At 43.2% G+C, this 9,828-nt stretch overlaps 1 protein-coding gene across 4 annotated transcripts in view; it reads left to right on the top strand.

The window, feature by feature from the left end:
* The window catches only part of Fryl (FRY like transcription coactivator), a 233,474-nt gene that overhangs the window by 31,244 nt on the left and 192,402 nt on the right, over positions 1–9,828 (top strand). For all 4 annotated transcript variants that reach the window (XM_021161844.2, XM_029477618.1, XM_029477617.1 and 1 more), the window contains exon 2: positions 4,797–4,961. The gene's annotated coding sequence lies outside the window, so the exon portion shown is untranslated. The remainder of the gene's footprint in view (positions 1–4,796; positions 4,962–9,828) is intronic.

Below are 9,828 nucleotides of genomic sequence, written 5' to 3'. Positions count from 1 at the left end.
GATTTCTGAGTTCGAGGCCAGCCTGGTCTACAGAGTGCATTCCAGGACAGCCAAAACTGCACAAAAAAACCCTGTTACAAAAAAAAAAAAAAAAAAAAAAAAAAAAAAAAAAAAAGAAGCAAAAACATGTACACATGCACAGGTACCACAGACTATACACACACACACATGTTTGAAATAAGGTGGAAAATCCATTAAACATTCTATGATTAAATATATTAATGTTTTAAATTTGGCTGTCTTTTGAAATACAATCAAGGCCCTTTCTGTGCAATGTCTTTTCGAGGGATTTCCCTCTGACCATGAAAGTTCATTTTTAGAGCCAAAGCATTTTCTTTTTACACTCATTCTTGCTGTGATGCTTGACTCAATCACATAATTATAATAAACACAATTGACCTTAGCAGATTATAGAGCAAACTTTACTCCTGGCTGGCATGTAGCTCTATTAGTAGAAAAGTGAAATCCTCTGATTCCCGTAGCCTCTGTGGAAGCCGAAATGCAGAAGCCATGCCCTCCCCATGCTTTTAGGGACAGGAGTCTGGGATTATGTTTAGAGCCAAGGCCTTACCTTAGTTCTACATAGGCACAAGGTAATAAACGATATGGCAGATGTTGGGTTATTCATAAAGTTTGAGTATAGGTGTGTGTGTGTATGTATGTGTATATATAATATATTATATATACTTTATATATATATGCAGTTTTATTGAGGTATAATTTGTTCACCACCATGAATGATCAACTTAAAGCATAGAACTTGTGGCTACTGTGTATTCATAGACTTGAACACCCATCTCTACAGTTGATTGTGGATAAATGTCAATACATGATATACTATTCCAGCAGGTACAGGAACCACAGTTTTTACCTATCCATTCACTGGTAGCTAACATTTGGTTATTTTAACCATTTGGCTATTGTATTAAATGGTACAAAGAACAGGCAGTCATGGATTTTTTTTGAGGGAATATATTATCATTTTGTGTTTGTATACCAAAGAGTGGAAATCCCGGTTGGCGTTTCTTCGAGGAACGCGTAGAGTTTTCTGGAGTTGATCTCTGACTTTCTCTTCCCAGTATGCGGTGTGTGAGGGTTTTAGCCACACTCTTACTGTTTAGCACCATCAGCCTTAGTCATCTTGGGATGTGGCATGGAATACCATAGACTGGTGAGTCAGGTGGGTTCTTCAGTCCTGGAGGTGGAGAAGTCTATAATCAAAGCAGATCTGGTGTCTGGCCAGAGCCCACTTCATGGTTTAGAGGAAGCAAGCTCTCCTGTGCTTTTAGTAACGGTAACATTCCCATTTGGGGACCGCACCCTGACTGCCCCTGAAAGTCCCCACCTCCTCTACTTAGTATGTCAGAATGTGGGTTTAGGGGTGGGGCACATACATTCATCCATAATACAGTCTTCTTGAGATTTTACTTTTAAAAGTATTTTTTCGTTTTTCTTTTCTTTTTTTGTAAAGATTTACTTATTTTATGTATATGAGTACACTGTAGCTGTACAGATAGTTGTGAGCCTTCATGTCGTTGTTGGGAATTGAATTTAGGTCCTCTGCTCGCTCCAGTCAACCCCGCTCGCTCAGGCACAAAGATATATTTATTATTATAAATAAGTACACTGTAGCTGTCTTCAGATGCATCAGAAGAGGGCGTCAGATCTTATTACGGGTACGGGTGGTCGTGAGCCAACACGTGGTTGCTGGGATTTGAACTCAGGACCTTCGGAAGAACAGTCAGTGCTCTTACCCATTGAGCCATCTTGTCTGCCCTGAAAGTGTTTTTTCTGATTATCATCATAACAAATGTTTGGAGAAAAGTGTAAGAGAAACATCACTTGTTTAAAACTACTGTCTAACAATAAAAGTATTTTCCCTCCATATTTTAAATTTAGTTTGGTATTGCATATCTGTGATTGCCTCTCAGAAGAACCCTCCCCTTGCTATTGGTAGCAATTTTACATATACCCAGTGCCTACTTTATACTAGCACTGTGTACATTAGTGAATAAGCCTATTTTTAAGTCTTGTTTCCGTGTCCTCTCCCCTGCTTTCTTTTGCTTAGTAACATTTCTGAGTGTTTTAAAAAGTATTTTAAATTTACTATACTAAAGAATGCCTCTTTCATTCTCCTTTTTTTTTTTTTAATCTTGAAAAAAATTTTTTTTGAAGTTTTATCCTATATCAGAGTGGTTCAGGGACAAAGTAGAGACAGAGAGGCTTCTGTTTGCAGTAGATGGCGATTTGCAGACACCCATAATTTGTGAAGGCACTGAAAACCGAGGATGGAGGATGCTCAGCCCTAAAGGGAACATGTGTACTGAACCCCTCCTCCCAGGGCCCAGGGATCGTTGAGGAAGAGGAGTGCAGACTGTGTACGAGCTGGAGGCAGGGCATGACTACAGGGAAACAATGTTTTCTTTTGGACACATCAGGGCAGCTGCACATGTGAACTCATAACAGTCCTGACGATGGCACACACAAGATCTGCGCAGGCCCAAGACAGACCAAATCCCAGCATGAGGAGGGGAGCTGGGCCTGACACCCCACCCTGTCAGCAGCTGTTAGGTGCTGGGTGGGTGGGGGTATAGCCCTGGTGAGTCATCACACCCCAATGGAGGGCCACACATGGAAAAATATGTGGGCAGCAAGTTGGTTTTGATGAGTTTAAAAAACAAAAAGCACCCAGAGTTGGGGAGATGGGGGTGAATCTGGGAAGGGTCAGGAGGGAGGTAAATCTGAATCAAACACATTGTGCAAACTCCTCAAGAATTAATACAAATAATAACCCCCAAAAGAATTGTGGTGAGTCCCATCGGGCTCACCTACAAACTCTACGCGTCAAGTGTAATAATAATATATGATGTACCTTCCAAAGAAGCCATAGGTTTTTTTTTTGTTTTTTTTTTTTCTACTTTGGATGTTTACATTTCTTGTCCTTTTCTTTCCTCTCCCCTCCCCTCCCCTCCCCTCTCCTCTCCTTTTCTCTTCTTTTTTTTTTTCCGGAAATAATATAATATAAAAATAATATAAACAGCATTTCTGTGTAGAATTCTGCAAACATTTTAAGTTTTAGAGTCAGAGCTGGGAACATTTCAGAGAGCCCCTGTCCCATGCTGACACACGTCCGTCCGGCTCAGCAGTGTGTCCTGGTGCCTTCTTAGACCTTCCCCAGCAGGGCGCCCAGGATAGCATCTGATCCATGCAGTGCCAGTATCCTGTCTGCACTCTGGGTATATTGGATTGCTGCCAACAGCAAGGGGGTCCCCCTGATGGACGAGGAGGGAAGTGGCCATGGGTTTTTCAGTAAAGTGACCCTGGGCTACATGACTTTATTAAACTGGAGGAGTCAGCTTATTTTGGAAACTTGTTTCAATAACACGGAACCCATACCTCTCCTATCCCTGTGTTCTTGCGTCCGCTGTAGCAGTCAGTTGACCCCACTTCTCATGTGACTTTAAGTGCTTTTGGGTCCACCAACCGTATTTTTTGAGACAGGGTCTTCTGCCACCTAAGCTGGTGTCTAAATGCACTGTATAGAACTCCCAATCCTCCTGCCTTCCCCCCTCCCCCATGATGTGCTAGAATTATAGGCCTGCGCCACCATGCCCAACTTAACATGCTATTTTCTTAAACACTGAATGTGTTCAGGTAGCTTGCTTATTTAATGTAGCCAGGTGGTCTTCTCAGGGCTGCTCACAGTACATCTGTATTTCCCAGATGCGTGGAATGCATAGGCAATCCCCATTTAGTTTTTAGCCCATCCTTTTGGATGGTTTCTGTTTCAGTTTTACAAGTGGCTCCCATGCTAATCTGGCCATCCAGCTGTCAGTCTGCCCGTGCGGTTGTATGAGGAGGATGGGATTTCTGAGGTCACCAGTTAATTGCAGACCTTGCTGCTAGCGTACGGATACCACCCCCAGCACTGCAGAACACCTGTGCCTTAAGGGGCCCTGTGTAGGAAGACAGGTAGCTCCAGTGTCATTGTCCCAAGTCCCTAGATGCTTTGGCCTTAAGCTAAAGAAACAGTACCATGGCCCTGTTTCCCCAAGAAACAAGTAACAGTGACTGGCATTTCCTTTAAGATTGTAACACACTTGAGAAAGAAGATGGCTTAGAAAACAAACATTTAAGTTAGGACCCTCAAGGTTAATTCACATTGTCCTGGATAAAGACAGTTGGATACTTCCTTTTTGTTTTTTGAGACAGGCTCTTACTGCGGAGCCCTGGCTGGCCTGGAACTGGCTATGGCGGACTAGGCTGGCCGGGAACTTACACTGAACTGCTAGTCCCTGCCTCTTGAGTCCTGGGACTAAAGGTGTAAGCCACCAAACCCAGCCTTGAGCCCCCTCCCCCCTTTTAATCTTACATTTTATGCTGTTGGAGACAGAGCCTGTGAGGATGTATGTCTGGCAGGGGCTTTGCCACTGAGCCACGTTCCTAGCCCTGAGGGGATTTTTTTTTTTTTGACCAAAAAAATTTTTTTAAAGATTTATTTATTTATTTATTATATGTAAGTACACTGTAGCTGTCTTCAGACACTCCAGAAGAGGGCATTAGATCTCATTGCAGATGGTTGTGAGCCACCATGTCGTTGCTGGGAATTGAACTCAGGACCTTCGGAAGAACAGTCAGTGCTCTTAACCCCTGATCCATCTCACCAGCCCATTGACCAAATTGTTAATTGCCATACTTTTATTAGAAGCATGTTACATGACTGCTGCTAAAGTGCTGTGAGCTTTGTTTGAGACCTCGATGTTAGGACTCACCAACTCGACGTTTCTGTCTTCCAGCCTTCGACATTCCACACTCTGCTATACACATGGACTGACCCTGCTGCTTTTCCCAGCGTGCCCCTCTTCAGTGCCTGCTCCAGGTTGAAGAAGCTTCTAGATGGATCCTTTCCAAATTTGGTGTCTTTTCTACAAACTCTGTGCCTCAACCTCAATTTCTAAGTGGTAAGGCTGTGTACTTAAGAAAACGAATTTTATTTATTTTCTGTCTATGTATGTGATTGGGTATGTGCATGCGTGCAAGCGTGCAATCGTGTGGAGGTTGTGAGAGTCGGTTCTACCCTCCCATCAAGTGGGTCTTGTGGATGGGACTCGGGCATTCAGACTTGGTGCCCGGCCCTTTAAAAGATGATAGGAATTGTTCTTTGAACTACCTTCCCCAGGCCCTCTCTTTTTATATATAAGCCACAGTTATTTTTGATAATTTCTTCTGAACTACTTCTAAAAGTATCAGTAACATAGGTCTTTGGAAAGCTTTTAATCAGCCTTCTTCTACTGCCTCGCTGCTATAACACAACACCTAATATTAGTAATTATACATATAAAAATAGCTGCACGAGTCACTTTTCATTGCTATGACAAAATGCTCAAGCAAATCAACTTAAAAAGAGGAATGGTTTTTGGGGGGCTCACGGTTTCAGAGGTTTCCAGCTGCAGTCAGATGGCTCCACAGCTTTTAAACCTCTGGCAAAACCATCGCAGCACGGTATGGTAAAGGGAAGTGGCCAGGATGCATAGAAAGAGAGCCTGTAATGACTGCTTCCTCATTCTACCATTTTATACTGGAGTCTCTGATTTGTTGGACACTGCTGCTCACATTCTGGGCAGACAAATGCTTTATTAATTTCTTTGGGGAGACTCAGCCTAATTACTCTGAGAGTCCAGAGGAAGAGCAGTCAGACACACGGCCTGATGTGTGTACTTGGTAGGTTTTGGTTCCTCATAGCTCCTTCAAGCCCTTGTGGCTGGAAATCATGCCCACCATCATGGCAATCATCAGAGAGGTGTGAGCTCTTTTTAATGCATGGCCTTGCCTGTGCCTTTCCATACATGAGGTTTACTCAGAACTCATCTTTGGACAGAACGAACATATTGCTGAAATGGGAGACCTTAACAAATGAACTGGTTGAAATAGGTCCCCCTTTGCAGCAGTTAACTCGTTTGCCAAATGCTTGTTACTTATGAATGAAAATGCATGCTGACTTTTAGCATAATAAAGAAGTCCTCTGCGTCCTCGGCAGCAGAGTGGAGAATGGGGGGGGGGTGTCCTTGTGGTTCAACTGTAGTTCTTACCATCCACTACATTGGGTTTTTAAAGAGCATAAGCTAATTAGCCTTAGATATCAGTTTTCTTGCCCATATAATAATTCAGTTGAATTATTCGTGAGTTTATTTTTTTTAAAGATTTTAATACCTTGTTAGTTCAGTGAATAAATTGAAAGAATTTTGATTTTTTTTTTAAATTGAAGATATATTTTCTTCTCTTTCCCATCGAGTGAGACAGTTTTGATCTATTGTTTTAGTAAGTTATGAGACAGGAACATGATACCTGCTTGTCTTAGGGTTTCTATTGCTGTGAAGAGACACTATGACCATGGCAATTCTTATAAAGGACAACATTTAATTGGGGCTGACTTACAGTTTCTGGAGGTTCAGTGCATTATCCTCACGGCAGGAAGCAGGCAGACATGAAGCTGGAGAAGGAACTGAGAGTTCTCTATCCTGATCCCCAGGCAGCAGTACCACACTGATACGGTCTTGAACATCTGAAACTTCAAAGCTTGCCCCCAAAGCAACATCCACTTCTACAAGGCCATGGCTCATAATTGTACCACTCAATCCCTATGAGCCTCTGGGGACCATTTTCTTACAAACCACACACTGCTATTAGATTACTTTTCAGTTAGTATCTCTCGCTGCAAGTTAGTATCCCTTTTCTTCCTGCATCCTTAGTCATCTCTTCTCCTGATCCCCAGGACTCTCCTTATTTGGCCCCGATGTTCCTTCTGTCCCCTTTCTACCGTTCTCCCATGTATTCATGGTGCTTGGATGGTTTTTAGAGTCAATATATCTTAGATCAGTGGTTCCAACCCCAGAACCCTTAAAAAAATACTGGTGTCTTCTGAAGACTAGAGCAGCTGAAAGCCATCCGCTAGCCTTAGCGCCCTTGGATTGACTTCTGTAGCCTCCTCTCTCCCCCACTTCTATCTTCTGCCTCATCTTTGCTTGGGACTCGGGACTGTTCCCTTCCTGTGTATTGAAATCAAGGTCTTCATTTTAGATCTGGAGGTTTTGTTTTTTTTTTTCTTTTGTACAAAGAATTTTTATTTCTTTGTCTGTTACTATCTTGAAATCTTCACTGGTGAGAAATTAAACTATATATGCAGATAGACTGGTAGCCCTCCTTTGTGTTCACCCCCAGAGGAGGTAATTATTGGGTCACAGGCATTGTTTCTCCGCAGTAACTCTCCTCCCCTGCCTGGGTAATTTTGAAGCAAGATCCCACACATTTGCCTTTTCAGTATGAATCCTTAAGTCTCTGTATTTCAGTATGAAAGACTGTAAAGCTCAATCTATATTGTCATAGCTGAGTCCAAGTTTTCTCGGGCTGTTTTAAAAACAGGTGATTTGATTGGACGAGGACTGGTAAGCCCCTCCTCCCCATTGCACTTGTATGATTCTTGAAGTGGTTCCCCTTGTGCCCTGTCTCCCTCCCCTTTTTGTTTCTGGAAAACAGTGAGTAGCTTGGGGCCTCTTTAGATGTGGAGGTTCCTGGCAACAGCCCTGTGAGCCAGTGAGATGCTCTCACCTGTCCTCTGTGTCTCCTGAGACCTGGTACAGAGCTTGGGTCTTGATTCTTATATTAAGAATCATATTAAGGTCTGATGACTTTAGTCAGGTCTGTGTGTGTCACCAAGTGTCTGTCTAGGGCTTACACCAAGTATCCACCCCCTCAAGCCCTCCCCCAAAGCGTTGCATACCAGTGGCAATCAGGTCAACTGCTGGAAGGTGTTTTTTTTTTTTTTTTTCCTGTAATGTTAGTTTGTGTTTGAAGACCTTCACCTTTCCTCTCTCGTGGCTTAGACAGCTGCTAAGGTAAAGGTAAAGGAACTAGTCAATGTAAATGAATGGCCTAGGTTATGTTCTAATAAAACTTTATTTACAAAATTGGTTTTGCCCCCTTGTTTTGGGGACTCTGGAATTACACAGGGGGTTGTAAAACAGTGGTACTTAACATTGTATCCTTTGTAGTGTAATAGACAGTACTTGTTTCCCTGGTGGGATAGCTTCTTCAATAGTTTCTTTGCTACCTAGATAGACATTTCCTCCCCATTCCTGGTGTCCAGCAGCCTCTCTCCAGGGAGTCCTAATTCTTTTTTGCACAGTGGAATGCTAAGAACACCATGCAGGTTCTAGGGGTTCTCTTATAAACTGGTACTTCCTGTTTGGTTTCAGATTCCTGATTTGTTTTTTCACTGTATGCTAATATGAATTTCTTTCAGCTACAGATCTGGTAGGCTTTGTAGGAATAATACGGCTAGAATGCTAAATAATTACCTATATACAACAGTCTCAGCCATAAGAGACTCTGTCTGGCCTTTTGTTTTCTTAACAATGTATCTGTGACTCTGGACATGGTGACTCATTATCACTGCATTTGGGAAGCTGAGGCAGGAGGCTTGCTGTGGGTTTGAGGCCAGCCAGGCTTATGTAACAAGACCAGGCAACCAGGCAAACTTACTGGACGTGGTGGGGGTGCCTTTAGTCTTAGTTCTCAGGAAGCACGGACAGTTGCATCTTTGTGAGTTGGAGGCCAGGCTGGTCTATAGTGAGTTCAGGACTAGAGCCAGCCCAAGCTACACAGTAAGACCCTCCTGTCTCAAAACCAACCAACCAAAAACATTCCCAAACCAATCAACCAGCCAAACAAATAAAACCGTATTGAAGCCAACAAATAGACAATGCAGATGTCTGTGATCTTCCCCCCCCCGTTGTGTGGTGTCTGTGGGACGCCCCCATGGTGTGTGAAATGACAATCCTTTCACTCAGTACACGTGTGTGAATGCCCGCCATTTGCTTATCTATCCTCCAGATGGTGGAATTAAGTTGCCCTGACTTCTTCTGCATGCCTTTGGTAGACATTGTGTGCTTTATTTATTTTCTCTCACACATACTCTGGAGTGGAATAAGTAAATCGTTTTTTGGACGCAGGGCTCATGGCCCTAAGAACAGCAAAAGAACTGCAAGCATCAGTTATCCATTGCTCGGTGACCATTTTTTTTCCCCCAGAGTCCCAGCCTTCCATGGTAAACTCCATCATCTGACAGTTGGTGTCAGTCCTTCTAGCCAGAGCCTCTCATAAACTGCCATGGTAATATTTTCTGGGACAACAGTCATTTCAGCCCGGGGGTGGGGGTGGGGGTGCGGGGTGTGTGTGTCACAGAATCTTCTGCGCTGTGTTCCAGCTCACTTTTTCAACCTTTGGCTGGATTCAGATCCTTTCTGGCTCTGGGTCAGAAGTTTATTTCTTTTTTTATTTTTTTAGTGCTGGAGATTAAACCCAGGGCTTCCCAAGCTAGGCATGCACATAGCACAGTAGTTACCCACCTTGACGGTATCTATGTGAACACTGCAATTCAGTGGCACCAAGCGCACGCTCCCTGTTAGAGCTCAGTCATCGGCCTCTCCTGCTTGCAGAACCTTTTCCTGGTCCACAGTTGAGCTGAGTGAACGGATTGAATTTTGTATCCATTCAGTCGGATCTAACTCTCCTCCACTCACCCATACCCGCCCTACCAACACAACCATGGTGTTCCTGCGTTACTCTGTTTAGAGCCGGACTACCTCAGAGTGGAGTCATGTCAGCTTTTCTCTTGGCTTAGTTCCCTCAGCATAATGCTATCGAGGTCATTTACATTGTGGTGGTGAGTATCAGAACTTTCTTCTTCTTCTTCTTCTTCTTCTTCTTCTTCTTCTTCTTCTTCTTCTTCTTCTTCTTCTTCTTCTTCTTCTTCTTCTTTTCTTCTTCTTC

This window comes from Mus caroli, chromosome 5 (assembly GCF_900094665.2).
Source record: "Mus caroli chromosome 5, CAROLI_EIJ_v1.1, whole genome shotgun sequence".
NCBI classification, from domain to species: domain Eukaryota; kingdom Metazoa; phylum Chordata; class Mammalia; order Rodentia; family Muridae; genus Mus; species Mus caroli.
Note: the sequence above shows the minus strand (reverse complement) of the source record. Positions and strands in the feature narration are given on the sequence as shown.